Source organism: Aythya fuligula, chromosome W, assembly GCF_009819795.1.
Source record: "Aythya fuligula isolate bAytFul2 chromosome W, bAytFul2.pri, whole genome shotgun sequence".
Lineage (NCBI taxonomy): Eukaryota > Metazoa > Chordata > Aves > Anseriformes > Anatidae > Aythya > Aythya fuligula.
The window spans coordinates 9202274-9218967 of NC_045594.1; positions in this window are offsets into that span (position 1 = coordinate 9202274).

Below are 16694 nucleotides of genomic sequence, written 5' to 3' on the forward strand. Positions count from 1 at the left end.
GAGCCGACTCCCTCATTATTCGTCGCTATAACACCATTGGCACCAAGGAGGGACAGGTGCTCCGATGTCATACATGATGCTTTCATAGAAGGGAATAGGCATGCTACATCCTTGGCCAGCCCTATTATTATCGACCCTGTGCAAGGCACCGGGTTGTGGCAGCCACATGATTGCAAACTTTTACAACAAGCTCGAAAAACGGTTTTGGACTATGGATAAAAATCCCAGGTGGCTCGACAGATAATTCAATGGATTTTTCAGGCAAAAACAGTGTGTCCACTCGACTGTCGAAACTTGGTGCACTTATTGTTAGCTCCTTCCCCATTGTTATTTTTTGAAAGGGAAAGGTTGCAGTTAGCACAGGGGGAAGCAGGTCAACTGCATCAACCGGGGGACCTTCTGTATGGGATTACTGCAGAGATGTTAAAGGGAACGGGTCCTTATCTCAATACCCAGATTCAGTTGCAGTTCCCTGTGATTATTCACCAAACAGCTGCACAGCTCGCACGGAGGGCTCTTCTTAGTCTCCCAGGGAAAAAGAAAGCACCTTCATTCGCATCAGTAGAACAGGCCCCTGGGGAACCATATGATAAATGTATTGATTGGTTGTGGGCAGCAATTCCTGATCATCCTGATCTAACAGTGGAGTCTAAAAGCAGTGTGTTTAAAATCCTTGCGTTTGATAATGCAAACCCAAAAACTCAAAACATCTTAGTCACACTGCCGAGAACCGTGCCGGTACAGGACATATTGGAATGGGTACAGAGAGCTGATCACTCCAGGCAACCAGATGTGGTGGCACAGGACTGTCAGAAATTTGCTTTTACGGTACCCTCCATTAACAAACAGGCCCCGGCAAAGCGCTATGAATGGCTAGTGCTTCCGCAGGGGATGAAGAATTCCCCTACATTATGTCAATTGTATGTGGCCTGGGCATTAGAACCAATTCAGAAAGCGTGGTGTGACGTAATTATTTACCATTATATGGATAACATTCGGTTTGGTAGGCCAGAATGCTTCCAGGATTCATATTTAAAGTTTATTTGGGATACTTTGGAAGCAAAAGGGTTAAAGATACCCCAGAGAAGGTTCAACAGAAACAGCTATGGCTATACATGGGATGGAAAATATTTGACTCTACTATTCGTCCCCAGAAAGTTGATATATCTACAGGGTTACGTAATTTGACAGATGTGCAAATGTTCCTGGGCAATATTCAGTGCGGTCGCCACATGGTACGGATTACTAGTGACGACTTAGCTATATTACTACCTTTATTGCGGGGCAGGAGTGCAGAGCAGCAGATTACACTAACAAATGACCAACAGCAGGCTCTGTCACAAATAGCTTCTAAGGTTGCAGCTGGTGCTGCTTGTAGACGTATAGCAGAAGTTGCACTCTCCTTACTGGTAAGCAATCGTGTCTCATCCGTTTGCGGTGCTTGGTCAGTGGCAAAAAGAAAAGGGGGAGAGTAAGGGACGGCAAAGACAGAAACAGTATCAGGAGAATGCCACTGACACTAACAGCACGGGTAATAGGAGTAGTATAAGTGACACAGGTGATAACAAGGATGGAATGATAGGGCAGCATTTTCGAGTTCTGGAATGGATTTTCCTACCGATTCAGCCAAAAATGAGTGTTCAAACACGGGCGGAAGCTATCGCAGAGTTAGTACGTGAGGGTCGCTCTCGGAGTATTGAGATCAGTGGGCAGGAACCAGGAGATATTATTCTGCCGATGACTCAGGATCATTTGGAATGGTGTTTACAGCAATCCATACTGCTACAAGAAGCTGTGTTAGGTTAACCGGGATTGGTACACCCCCCAACTCCAAAGGGGCCTCTCTGGCAAGTTATAAGATCATATAAATGGCAGGTAGTACCACGACTCTCATCCCGACCAGTGGTGGGTCTCACTGTATACACTGATGCAGGTGCAGCAAGTAGGAAGGCTGCATGTGTGTGGTGCGAGAACGGAAGTTGGGAAAAATACATAATTCCGGGGGAGACAGGGGATTCGTTACAAGCATTGGCATTGTCAGCAGTTGTTTGGGCTTGTCAATGCTGGATGCATGAGCCGATTAATATCATCTCAGGCTCTCTGTATGTAGTCAACGTGGTAAACTGGATAGAGGATGCCTTGATACGGCAAACTAAGAGGGATAGATTGTTGTCATTATTTCTGCAGCTACGAGATGCCATTCAGGGGAGATCTGCACCTTACTGTGTTGTCCATATGCATAGTCATCAGTTCTCAATTGGGTTAGCAGAAGGTAATGCACATGCAGATAAGTTGGTGAGTATGGTCACAGCGGGGCCTGAGAGTGATTTTGTGTGCACGTGAGTGTCACACAAAATGTTCCATCAGAATGCAAAGGGTCTGCGGAGGCTGTTTGGACTTACCTGGACAGAGGCGAAAGGAATAGTAAGAGCGTGCCCTTCTTGTAGTCACCATGAACCAGGGTTAGGTTTGGGTATTAATCCACAGGGTGTTAAAGCACTTGAGGTATGGCAAATGTATTTAACGCATGTACTGGAATTTGGTACTAAAAGATATGTGCATGTGAGTATTGATACTTTTTCAAGATTCATATGGGTAACGGTGCAGGGGGGAGAAACAATACACCATGTGACGGTGTTTTTCCGTTATGGGAGTGCCACAGCAGATGAAGACGGACAATGGTCCAGCGCATGTTAGCAAAAAGGTTAGAAAATTTATGAAAATGTGGGGAATAAAGCATATCACAGGTATTCCATATTCTCCCACGGGCCAAGCGATGGTCGAGCGATCACATCAAGTTTCAAAGGAACAATTAGCAAGATTAAAAGAAATCAAGGACACCGATGAGCGATTGTCCGAGGCATTGGTTGTCTTGAATCACTTATGTTTGACTGGTAACTGAGAAGACCCACCTGTGAGTATTCATTTTCAAACAATAAACATAGCAGCACCAAATGTGTTACCACAAATAAGTGAATTACCGAGATCCTGCAATCAGGATGCGTTCACCTGGACGTCAAAAATAATCCTTTTGTATTTCTCGCAACTCAGTCAGGGATAGGGATCGAGTGGTTTCTGCTTCCTTTATGATATTCATAATCTTCTTCTTCTTGTTTTTGTGATGGCTGTGCTTTAGAGGTGCCTGCCATTTCTCCTTCTCCCTCCTTCTTAGGATAGCCTTCTTCCCTTACTAAACGAGCTGACCTCCATTTCCATTGTTTTGACTTGACTATGGGGGGCGACTGATACCATAGTTGGTTGGTCCTCTGGGTCAGCCACAGCATGTGTTATCTGGTCATCAGACTCAGAGACTTCCTTCCTCTCTTCAAGGTGCTGGACACAGTGTTTGAACAGTGTTTAAACAGTGTTTGATAGGAGTAAGCCAGGACCCAGCACAATGCTGCAAGCTGTCGTTCTCCGGCATTATCAGGGTCAGGACATACAACTCTCAAACATTCTACCAGGTTTTTAGGATTTAGCACTTGCTCAGGGGTGAAGTTCAAAACTATTGGAGGAGACACCTGTAACAGGCACCTGCCTATATCCTCCCACACACCTTGCCACTCGCCACCAGACTGTTTTGGGACAGATTCCTGGGTAAGCATTCTAAACAATTGACTAATCTTAGAGAGAAGAGGAAACCCGTTATTCAAAATTAGAAATAGCAATATATGGGTTACACAAGGATATTCAAAATACTCAAAAACTGTTGTAAGTAGCTCACTGTGAAAGAAGGAGGAGGTACCATTCCTCATATTATTCATAAACTGACATCCAGATGAGGAAAGGAAGGCAGTGTAGTTCTGAATATTCTCTAAAAGATAGTTTCCATGAGACCCAAATGTGCAAGTTGCTCTGTTTCCATTGCCGCAGCCACCCCCACAGAGCATTTGCCACCATCCATGAGTCAGTGTGGAGATACAGTACTGGCCATTTTTCTCTTTCGTCAGTCTCTAGGGCCAGTTGTATAGCTTTCACTTCTGCATACTCACTTGGTTCGCCTTCCCCTTCCATGGCCTCCACAACTCGTCGTGTGGGACTCCACACAGCAGCTTTCCCTTTCCGATGGCCCCTACCACACGGCAGGATCTGTCAGGAAACAACACATACTGCTTTCTGTCTTCTGGCAACTCATTGTATGGTGGTGCGTCTTCAGCACGAGTTACCTCTTCTGTCGGTACTCTGAAATCCCTGCCCTCCGGCCAGTCCATGATCTCTTCCAGGATTCCCAGGTGATTGGGTTTCCCCATTCGAACCCGCTGTTTAATTAATGATACTCACTTACTCCACGTAGTGTTGGTTGCATGATGTGTACTGGGGATTTTCCCTTTGAACATCCAATGTAACACAGGTAGCGGTGGGTCCAAGAGGAGTTGTGCTTCTGTCCCAACAACTTCTGAAGCGGCTCGAATCCCCTCATATGCTCTTAATATTTCCTTTTCAGTTGGAGTGTAATTGGCTTCTGATCCTCGATAGCCCTGGCTCCAGAACCCCAGAGGTTGACCTTGAGTTTCTCCTGGGGTCTTCTGCCAGAGGCTCCAGGTGAGTCCATGCTCCCCAGCTGCAGTGTAAAGTATGTTTTGCACAGCTGGTCTGGTACGGACAGGCCCAAGGGCTACTGCAAGAGCTACTTCTTGTTTGATTCGTTCAAAGGCCTGTTGTTGCTCGGGGCCCCACTCAAAAGAGTTCCTCTATCAAGGCTAGGAACAATGCAGTTAAGTGCAATTTATTACAGCAAGAGGTACATAGGTTCTTTGGATTGCTGGCGATAGTTAATGTCTGCAAAAGCAAGATAGCATGCATGAAATATACAGGTGTGCAGCCTGGAAACTAACCCATTAAAAGGCACAAAGACTCTATAGAGACTCCTACGTTTCTGTGGGGACACCCAGTATAGCCAGGTGTTCAAGTCTCACCCAAAGGTGTCCCAGTGGGGGGGGAAGAGAGGCTCAGCCCGTCGACTGATCCCAGGAGTCAGGAGGTCCAATCGTAATGGTATATTCACTTGTAATGGTATCTCCCCTGATGACGGTATCTTCCCTAACGACAGTATCTTCCCGAACAATGGTATCTTCCCCAACATCCCCTCTCTCTTAGGCCAATTTATATTATTTTCTATCTGTTAGGTAGAGCTTGAGTGACTCTAGTCAAGCATATCTGAGTTATGATTGGTGAAAAGTTTTCCCGTCTCCATTTAAAGGAATAGGCTCCGAGAAATTCAGAGCGCATGCTCAGTGAAGGGTCGTCGCACCTTGGAGGTGGGTAGCTTTTGGGATGGAGGTGTGTTTTGGTATTATAATGATATTATAAAGAGCAAGAGTACACTAGGGTACAGCATTTGTCAAAACATGACAGGTCCTTGGCTCAGGGTAGCAAAAAGTGCGGCTTATCGGTTTCGGTGTGCACAAGAACAATTGAGTCCCCACCTGGTCACAGAGCCTAGCCGTGGTGTCTCCACTCCACTCTAGGCTCCGTACTGTTCCTTAGAGTCAGCACACCAGGTTCCCCCAGTACGATAGCATCTAAGGTTGGAAGCCTAGAGAACGCTCAGGTAATGCAGCTACACCCTACCCTGAAAGCCTCTCCAATGCTGTACATTTTTTTTTAAATGTGAATATTAGTTTTAATTTCCAAGTTACTTTAGGCAATTGCACCACAGAGAGTCAGGTCGTTTAGAAGGCAGAGAAACTTCTTCTAAGACCAAGTGTAGAGAAGACAAGGCCGGGCCATCAGAGGAACAGGAAGATGAAGACGTTGGAAAAGCAACAGTAACTACCTGTGGTGGTTTTACTCGGGTGGGCAGCCAAGCTCCACCACAACCACTCTCTCACTCCCCCTTCTCAAAGAGGAACAGGAAGAAAATACGATGAAAAGGGCTCAAGGGCTGAGATAAGGACAGGGAGATCACACAGTAATTATTGTGATGGGCAAAACAGCCTCAGCATAGGGAGACAGTAAGATTTATTGCTTATTACTAACAAGCTAGAGGAGTGAGAAACAAAGGAAGGAAACCAAAAACACCTTCCCCCTTCCCCCATCCACCCTCTTCCACCTCCTCCCCCCCAAGCGGCGCAGGGGGACAGGGGAATGGGGGTTATGGTCAGTCTATAGCGCTTCTTCGGGGGTTTTCAGTCGCTCTCATTCCCTGTGCTGTGGGGTCTCTCCCATGGAATGCAGTCCTTGGTTAACTGATCCAGCATAGGCTTCCCACAGGCAGCAGCTTTTCAAGAACTGCGCCAGATATGGGTCCGTACCACGGGGTCCATCCCTCAGGAGCAAACTGCTCCAACCTGGCTCCCCCACTGGCAGCAGCTCCTGCCAGGTCACCTGCTCCTGCGTGGGCTCCTCTCCACGGGCTACAGGTCTGTCCTAGTATCTGCTCCGTCAGGGGTCTTCCACCGGTGGCAGCCTCTGTCGGTGCAGGTCCACATGCTCCACCATGGTCTCCTCCACGGGCTGCAGCGTGGAACCCTGCTCCACCGTGGTACTCCATGGGCTGCAGGGGGACATCCTGCTTCACCATGGTCCTCACCACAGGTTGCAGTGGACTTTTGCTCTGGCGCCTGGAGCACCTCTCCCCCTCCTTCTGCACTGACCTTGGCGCCTGCAAGGCTGTTCCTCACTCCTTTCACTCTCCCAGCTGCTGTGTGACACAGCGGTGGTTTTTTTTTTTTTTTTTTTTTTTTTCCTGTCTTAAATATGCTCTCACAGAGGCGCAGAACAACATCACTTATTGGTTCAGCTCTGGTCAGCAGTGGGGCCCTTACCAAACATGGGGCAGCTTCTAGATCCTTCTCACAGAAGCCACCCCTATGGCCCCCTGCTACCAAAACCTTGCCACTTAAACCCACTACACTACCCAAAACCTATACCATCATGAGATACGAGATGTGCAAAAAAATTTTGGTCTCTGTATAGGTGAGCAGCTTGTCACCTGGCTGCTCCGGTGCTGGGACAAAAGAGCCAAGAGTCTGCAATTAGAGGGCAGGGAAGACAGGCGGCTGGGATCCCTTGCTACAGATGCAGGCATTGACAAAGCAATTGGAGATGGAGCACCAACTTACAGCCTCTGGAGGCATCTCCTGGCAGCAGTGAAGGAAAGGTATCCCTTCAAGGAAGAACTTGTATGTCTACCAGGCAAGTGGACCGCTATGGAAAAGGGAATCCAGTATCTGACGGAATTAGCCATATGGGAGGTGATTTATAGGGACCTAGACAACGGATAAACATCCACAGATCCAGATGAAGTCAAGTGTACACGACCCATGTGGAGGAAGTTTGGACAGAGTACACCATCATCATATGCCAGCTCATTGGCAGTAATGGCCTGTAAAGAACACAAGGAGCCCACGGTGGATGAATTCACTCAACTACTCTGGCACTACAAAGAAAGTCTCTCCTCTTCCCTACAGGCCTGTGTCTTGGCTGTGGAGAAACTTTCTGAAAAGGTCCACCAACTTAAAGAGAGATTATTTTCCTCCCCACCTGTACAAACCAGTGTCTCAGCTATCGGGGTAAGTGTCCATTCATGCAAGGAAGACGATAGGGTGGGTACACACCCCGTGCCACCCTGTGGCCACCTACGTGTCCATGGAGAGGACATGAGAAAACGGGAGGGAAAATCTACCTTGATCCCAGAGGCACGGGTGCGTGAGTTGCAAGGAAAAACAATCAGGAAAAAGGGGTTCTCTGAGAAGCTTTGTACTGGGTCTGGCTGGGATGTTAACTTCCCCTGCAGCAGCCCATAAAGTGCTGTGCTCTGCACTTGTAGCTAGAACAGCAGTGGTATCACACCAGGGTTGTGTCAGCTGCTGAGCAGTGCTGGCACAGCACTGGGACTCTCTCTAACCCTCCTAGGGGGTGGGCAAAAAGTGAGAAGAGAAACATCACCAGGGCAGCTGACCTAAACCAACCAAAGGGATATTCCCTACCATGTGGTGCCACACTCAGCAATAAAAGGTGGAAAAGGGAAGAAGAGGGGAGGGGTGGGCTCTAATTGTGAAAACGTTTGTCCTCCCGAACACAGGCTACGTGCGTTGAGGCACGGCTTCAAGGACGTGGTCAAGCAACGTTCATTTGTGTGAAGTAGAGAGTAATTTCTTTCCTCTGCACTTCCACATAGCCTTAACTTGTTTTGTTTTGTTTTGTTTTATTTTTCCCTTCTCCCCTCCCTTTTCCCCGTTCCCTTTTTTCCCTTTTTGTAAATTGTTTAATTAAAAATAATCTTTCCTTAATAATTTTTTCCCTTTTAATTAAATTATCCTTATCTCAACCCGTGAGTTGTTCTTTCCTTTACTTCTTCCCCTCCTCTTCTAAGGAGTGGGAGTGAGAGCAGTTGTGGGGTTCAGCTGCCTAGCACGGTAAAACCACCACAAGCTTGCTGCTCCATCTTCCAGCAAGCAGTCCTTCAGACCATAGTGGTGTGTAAAGGGACAATCGAGGTTATTAGACTGTGTGGATTTGATGGCCTGGCACATCAGACGCACAGAAGTATAAGGTTTTAGTAGACACCGGTGCACAATGTACTCCAATGCCATCTAGCTATAAAGGGCCAGAGCCCATCTGTATTTATGGAGTGACGGGGGGATCCCGGTAGTTAATTGTATTGGAGGCTTGTTGCAGGAAGAACGGCCGAAAACATGACACACACCAATATAGTCAGATCATGCTCTCTCTTTATTACCCGAATAGCCTGATTCTTATAGCAAATTTAGCAGAGGCAGATAGCATCTCACACAATATTATTGGTCGAAAGCACTCAGACAAACAACTACAAGAAAACAACCCCCTTGTGATTAGCAGTCACATAGATCTTGTCCTTGAAGCCAGCTGCTGGCAACAATATTTTTTAATTCCTCAATCAGGTGATATGGGAACATTATCATGGGAACTTCTCGTAGTCGTCCTGGTAGCTTGGTTTGCTCAGCTGAAGCAAGTCATGGCCTCCTTTATGTTTCAAAAATCCCTCAATAATTCCCCCTTTTCCTTTTTGAGAAAACCAAGCCTGATGTAACAGTTTTGCAAGTAAGCTTTTAACCACATTTATTACAATACAACACTCAATCATGATTAACACCACAATAAACAGAAGCCTTAATCCCTCTTTGGTTAATCCCAGTAACCATCTAGGCGTCGTCCCAAACAAATCAGTGAGCCATTGATCGAAAGGATTAATATCGTATTGAATCTTTCTCATGTGCTCTTTCAGGAAAGTAATGGATTTGTGAATTGACTCACTATGATCAGAAAGGTTCAACCAGCACATTCCTTTGAAGTCCTCACAAAGTCCTCACTGCTGTCTTTTAGGGGGTAGACTGAGGAGTGGGAGGGGGAGGGTTTTTTCTCAGGAATAAGCTTCAGGCAGCAAAATCAATACTTTTGTGTAGTGAAGCTAATACTCCCAAGAACTGCTAAACTTATTTTGCTCACGTAGTACATTTTTCACATAGCTACAAAAGCAAAAATGCCCAGCTATTATGGCACTAGGGAATGTTTGATTTCTTGCACACGCGCAATACAGAGGGCTCAGTGCACAGTAAGTCTGGTGCTGGAGGGAAGGGGAAACTTTTTGCTGTTATTGGGAGATGTGTGGCGCGTAGAACAGTAAGACAGCATTATTTTTGCAGAAAGAAAAGTTATTCTTGAATTTTTAAGGTGTAGTAGCAAAAGAAATGCTATAGTGTTAAAATAGTAAAGGCAGATAGACATAATAGGGAAGACAGCTTCTGTAATAAGTGATATTTTTTGATTTAATCCCTTTAGGTATGAGTTCTAGTGAGGATGTACTTTGATTTGAGTGCTATTCTCAGCATAAGGTTTTAACTTACGCAGTATTTCCTACTGGTATATTAAAGATTTACTTTAAAATTTCTATGATCCCTACTTATGAGTTGATAATTTGAAGTATATTTGTGAATCTATACTTTTGACTGTTTTATTTGCATTTCATAACTAGTTGAGTTTGCCTTATTGAAATTTAATTACAAGACTAATATAATAAACTGGGTCTTTTGGTACTGCTACATGTGATCAAAGCAACTCCTTGTTTTCTGTGCAATGCATGCGTGGTCTCTGACAACCCAAACTAAGATCCCAGATTTTGAAATAGCCTGCCTTCCAAATTATGTTCTCGTGTCCTTTCTTACCTTTTTTTTTTTTTTTTTTCCCTCTGCTGCAACACGTGACACTTGTCTTCATTCTGCTGCCAAAGCAGAATAAACACTTGACTTTTTTACCCTGTGTCGCAAGCATGGTCCTCAACACTGTTTCGGTGTCCTGGAGTGGAAGATACAGCTTCCACTTCTGCTGGCATGAAAGGTGATGAACACGTGCATACTTGAGAGTTACTGTATTGTCTGCCAAAGTCCTTTTAAAAATGGTTTGAATGTACCATGAGTAATGCATGTTACAGTTCTGATAATTCAGTTTTCTTATTAATCAGATATCTCGGGTCTACTACTTTTGCTCTACTACTTTTTGCAAAGTTCAGTCATCACTGAACTTTGAGAGACATTCTGAAAACATTTTGTGGACAGAGGATCGTTATGAAGTAAATCGCAGAAGACGCAACTCCTCAGATGGGCTTGATTTCTGCAAGTTCCATTTTGTCCATTACAAGCTACTTCATGAGATTTCACCAGTTACAGGTTATCATGTAAGGGATCACCCTTAAGGAGGTGTTAGTCATTTGTGCACTAACTTGTTTCTCTTTTTATCTCTGTGTTTATCATTGTATGTTTATTATTGTCACTTAAATGTTTGGGGTTCTAAGTTGATATTTTTGTAGTGTTTTGCCACAGTAAACTGTGGCACATGTAATTGTGTAGAATTTAATACATACCTTACTGGAAAGTTGAAGTACTACTGAAGGTGTTCATCTGCCATTGGTCCTTTGAGGTTTCATGTTTCAACCTACAATTTTAGGATATAAGAAGAAGGATAAACTTCCTCTTTGAAGAACCATACATAACTTTTTTTTTTGCTTTGTTTGTTTTTTTTTGGCTTTCTTCAGATAGTTTATATACTGGTATTGACTGCTGCTTGAGATCACAGAATCACACAATTGTAGGGGTTGGAAGGGACCTCAAGAGATCATTGGGTCCAACCCCCCTAGGTTCCCTAGAGCAGGTTGCCCAGGTAGTGTGGTGGTTTTACTCAGGTGGGCAGCTGAGCTCCACCACAACCGCTCTCTCACTCCTCCTCTCCTCAAAGAGGAAGGGGGAGAAAATACAACACAGAGAACTCGAGGTGTGAGATGAGAAAGGTTTAATTAAAGGGAAAGGGAATGGGGAGGAAAAAAAGAAACAAAAAAAACAATCAGTCCGTGCGGAAGCACAGAGAGAAGGAAAAAAAATTATTCTCTACTTCCCATCAACGAGAGATGTTAGGCCACGTCCTGGGAAGCAGGGCTTCAAACGCGTAGTGGTTGTTCAGGAGGAACAGCCCCCTCCCCCACGAGAGCCCCCCCTTTTATTGCTGAGTGTGACATCAGGTGTTATGGAATATCCCTTTGGTTGGTTTAGGTCAGCTGCCCCGGCAATGTCCCCTCCCCATCACTTGCCCACCCCCAGCCTGCTGGCTCTTGGGGGCTTGGAAGGAGTCCTGATGCTGTGCCAGCACTACGCAGCAATAGACACAACACTGGAGTGATATCAGTGCTGTTCCAGCTATGAGTGCAGAGTACAGCACTGTGTGGGCTGCTGCAGGTAAAAGGTCAGCTTTTCCCTGCAGCAGCAGAGAAAGCTGGCTGGCTTGGGTCTGTCCAAGCCAGCTCAGACAGACCCAACACAGGTAGGCATCCAGACCTGTCTCAAATATCTCCAGAGAAGGAGACTCCACAACCTCCCTGGGCAGCCTGTTTCAGTGCTCCGTCACCCTCACCGTGAAGAAGTTCTTTTGCATGTTGGTGCGGAACTTCCCGTGATCCATTTTGTGGCCATTGTCCCTTGTCCTGTCCCCACAAACCTCTGAAAAGAGGTTGGCCAAATCCCTTTGTCTCCCACACTTAAGGTATTTATAAACATTAATAAGATTCCCCCTCTCAGTCTTCTTTGCTCAAAGTTGAGCAGACCCAGGTCTCTCAGCCCTTCCTCATAGGGGAGATGCTCCAGGCCTCCTATCATCTTTGTGGCCCTCTGCTGGACTCTTTCTAGGAGATCCCTGTCTTTTTTGTACCGGTGAGCCCAGAGATGTTTTATTGAAGAGAAACAAGTGACCACTGGTATATTTGGGTTTGCAGAGGGAAGTATCTAGTCTGTCTCCATTTCTAGTCTCTCATTTCTAGTCTGTCTCCATGTTGCTGGAGGCCACCCGTGGGCGCGGGCCCCCTGGGCGGCTGGAGACCACACATGGGCGCCGGGGGCGTGGGCCATCGGGCAGCCAGAGGACATGATCGATTGGGCACCGGGAGCCCAGACTTGCGATCGGAGATGATGCATTGGGCGCTGGGAGCCCGGGCCCCCGATCAGAGATCCTCGGGTCCCGATCTGTGATCCCGATCTCTTAATTGCTAACCGCTAACCCTAACATTAGCCCTATCCCTAATCCTAACTGTAACTGTAACACTTACCCTAAACCCCAACACTAAAACTAACCATGACCCTATTCCTAACCCTAACCCTAACCTAAACCTAACTCTAGCCCTAACCCTAACCCTAACCTCTAAAGCTCTCCTCTAACCCAAGGCTAACCCCAAAACCTAACCCTTAACACTAACCCCTAACCCTAACCCTAACCTCTAAAGCTCTCCCCTAACCCAAGGCTAACCCCAAAACCTAACCCTTAACACTAACCCCTAACCCTAACCTTAACCCTACTCCTAACACTAAACCTAACACTAATCCTAACCCTAACCCTAAACCTAACATTAAACCCTAACCCCAAAACAAACTCAAACACAACTCTAACCCTAACCATGAACCTAACCGCTGAGCTAACCCTAACACTAACCCTAAACTTAACCCTAACCCCCAAGGATCGAAACCTAAGGCTAATCCTAACCCTAATGCTATCCCCAAGGCTAATCCTAACCCTAACCATAACACTAACCCTAACCTTAACTTTATCGCCTGCGGATGTAATCCTAAATCTAATCCTAACCCTAAGGCTAACCCTAACGCTAAACCTCACCCTAACACTAATCCTAACGCTAACCCTAACCTTAACCCTAATTCCCGCGGATCTAATCCTAAACGTAATCCTAACCCTAACGCCAATCCTAACGCTAAATATAACCCTAACCCCGCAGATATAACACTAAGCCTAACCCTGACCCTAACGTTAATCCTAACCCTAACACTAACCCTAACGCTAATCCTAACTATAACACTAATCCTAACCCTAACTTTAACCCTCACCCCCGCGGATCTAATCCTAAACCTAATTCTACCCCTAATGCTAAACCTAAGCCTATACCTAACCCTAACCCTAAATCTAAACTTAACCCTAACCCCTGCGGATCTAACACTAACCCTAATGATAATGCTAACTCTAACCCTAACTTTAATCCTAACACCCGCAAACCTAATCCTAAACCTAATCCTAACTCTAACGCTAACCTTAACACTAATCCTAATCCTAAATTTAACCCTAACCCCCGCGTATGTAACCCTAACACTAAAGCTAATCCTAACGCTAACCCTAACCTAACACTAAATTTAACCCTAACCACTGCGGATCTAATGCTAAACCTAATCCTAACCCTAATGCTAAACGTAACGCTAACCCTAACACTAACCTTAACCCTAACCCCTGTGGATCTAATCAAAAAACTAATCATAACTATAACAGTAACCCTAACACTAACACTATCCCTAACCTTAACCCTACCCCCGCAGATCTAATTCTAAAGCTGATCCTAACGTTAATGCTAACCCTAACACTAACCCTAACCTTAAACCTAATCCCCATGGATCAAATCCTAAATCTAATCCGAACTCTAACACTAAACCAAATGCTAACCCTAACACTAACCCTAACCATAACCCTAAAACCCACGGGTCTAATCCGAAACCTAATCCCAACCCTAAAGTTTACACTAACACTAAACTTAACCCTAACCCCGTATATATAATCCTAAAATTAACCCAAACACTAACGCTAACCCTAATGTTAATACTAATGCTAACCCTAACCCTACCTAAACCCTAACATTAACAATAAACCCTGCGGATGCAATCCTAAAACTAATCCTAACCCTAACGAAAACCCTAAAGATAAACATAACCCTAACCCTAACACTAACCATAACCCTAACCATATCTATAACCCTAAATCCCGCAGATCTAATCCTAAACCTAATCCTAACCCTAATGCTAACCCTAATGCTAATCCTAACACTAACCCTAACCTTAACACTAACCCCCACTGATCAAAACTTAAAATTAATCCTAACCCTAACGCTAACCCTAAAGCTAATAATAATGCTAATCTTAACCCTACCTAGACCCTAACCTTAACCCTAACCCCCGCACACTCTAATCCTAAACCTAATCCTAACCTTAACGCTAAATTTAACGCTAACCCTAACACTAACCCTAATCTTAACCCTAACCCCCGCGGATATAATCCTAAACCTAATCCTAACCCTAACGCTAACCATATCCCTAATCTTAACCCTAATCCCGGCGGCTCTAACCAGAAGCCTAATCCTAACCCCAACGCTAACCCAAAAGCTAATACTAACCGTAACCCTAAATTTAACCCTAACCCCTGCGGATATAATCCTAAATCTAATCCTAACCCTAACACTAGCCCTAACCCTAACCATATCCCTAATCTTAACCCTAATCCCGGCGGCTCTAACCAGAAGCATAATCCTAACCCTAACCCTAACCCTAACCCTAACCCTAACCCTAAAGCTAATACTAACCGTAACCCTAAATTTAACCCTAAACCCGCGGATATAATCCTAAACCTAATCCTAATCCTGACCCTAACGCTAACCCTAACCATATCCCTAATCTTAACCCTAATCCTGGCAGCTCTAACCAGAAGCCTAATCCTAACCCTAACGCTAACCCTAAAGCTAATACTAACCGTAACCCTAAATTTAACCCTAACCCCCGCGGTTCTAATCCTAAACCTAATCCAAACCCTAATGCTAACCCTAACGCTAATCCTAACACTAAACCTAACCTTAGCCCTAAACCCCTCGGAGCTAATCCTAAAACTAATCCTAACCCATATGCTAACCCTAACGCTAATACTAATGCTAATCTTAACCCTACCTAGACCCTATCCTTAACCCTAATCTAATCCTAAATTTAATCCTAACCCTAACGCTAACCCTAAACCTAACCCTTACCTTAACCTTAACCCCCGCAGACCTAATCCTAACCTTAACGCTAAACATAACGATAACGCTAACCCTAAACCTAACCTTAACCCTAACCCCCGTGAATCTAATCCTAAAACTACTCCTAACCCTAAGGCTAATCCTAAAGCTAACACAAAAACTTACCCTAACCTTAAACCTAACCACCGGGGATCTAATCTTAACCCTAACGCTAACAATAAGCCTAACCCTAACCTTAACCATAAACCCCGCAGTTCTAATCCTAAACCTAATTCTAACCCAAACGCTACCCTAATGCTAACTGTAACCTTAACCCTAAAACCTGCAGATCTATTCCTAAACCTAACCCTAACCCTAATGCTAACCCTAAGCCTAACCCTAATGCTAACCCTAACCCAAAACTTAACCCTAACCCCAGGTATATAATCCTAAACCTAATCCAAACCCTAACGCTAACCCTAAGCCTAACTCTAACCCTAAACTTAACTTTAACCCCTGCAGACCTAATCGTAACCCAAACGCTAAGCCTAACTCTCACGCTAACAATAAACCTAACCTTAACCCTAACCCCCATGAATCTAATCCTAAAGCTAATCCTAACCCTAAGGCTAATGGTAAAGCTAACACAAAAACTTACCCTAACCTTAAACCTAACCCCTCCAGATCTAATCCTAAACGTAACGCTAAACCTAATGCTAACCCTAACACTAACCCTATCTTTAAACGTAACCCATGCGGATCTAATCCTAAACCTAATCCTAATGCTAACCCTAACCCTAACGCTAACCCTAACCTTAACCCTAACTTTAACACTAACCCCCATGGATCTAATCCTAAAACTAATCCTAACGCTAACCCTAACCCTAACCCTAACTTTAACACTAACCCCCGCGGATCTAATCCTAAAATTAATCCTAAACCTAACGCTAACCCTAATGCTAACCCTAACCCTAACCTTATCCGTAACCCCCGCGGATCTAATCCTAACCCTAATCCTAACCCTAATGCTAAACCTAAAGCTAACCATAAACCTAACCCTAACCTTTACCCTAACCCCTGCGGATCTAATAGTAAATCTAATACTAACCCTAACAATAATCCTAATGCTAACCCAAACCATAACCCGAACCTTAAACCTAACCCCCGTGTATCTAATCCTAAACCTACTCCTAAACCTAAGGCTAGTCCTAAAGCTAACAAAAAAACCTAACCCTAAACTTAACCCTAACCCCCGCGGATCTAACCATAAGACTAATCCTAACCCTAACGCTAACCGTAACCCTAACTCTAATCTTAACACTAACCCCGCGGATCTAATCCAAACCCTAAGGCTAAGCCTAACGCTAACCCTAACACTAAGCCTAACCTTAACCACACCCCCCTCGGATCTAACCCTAAA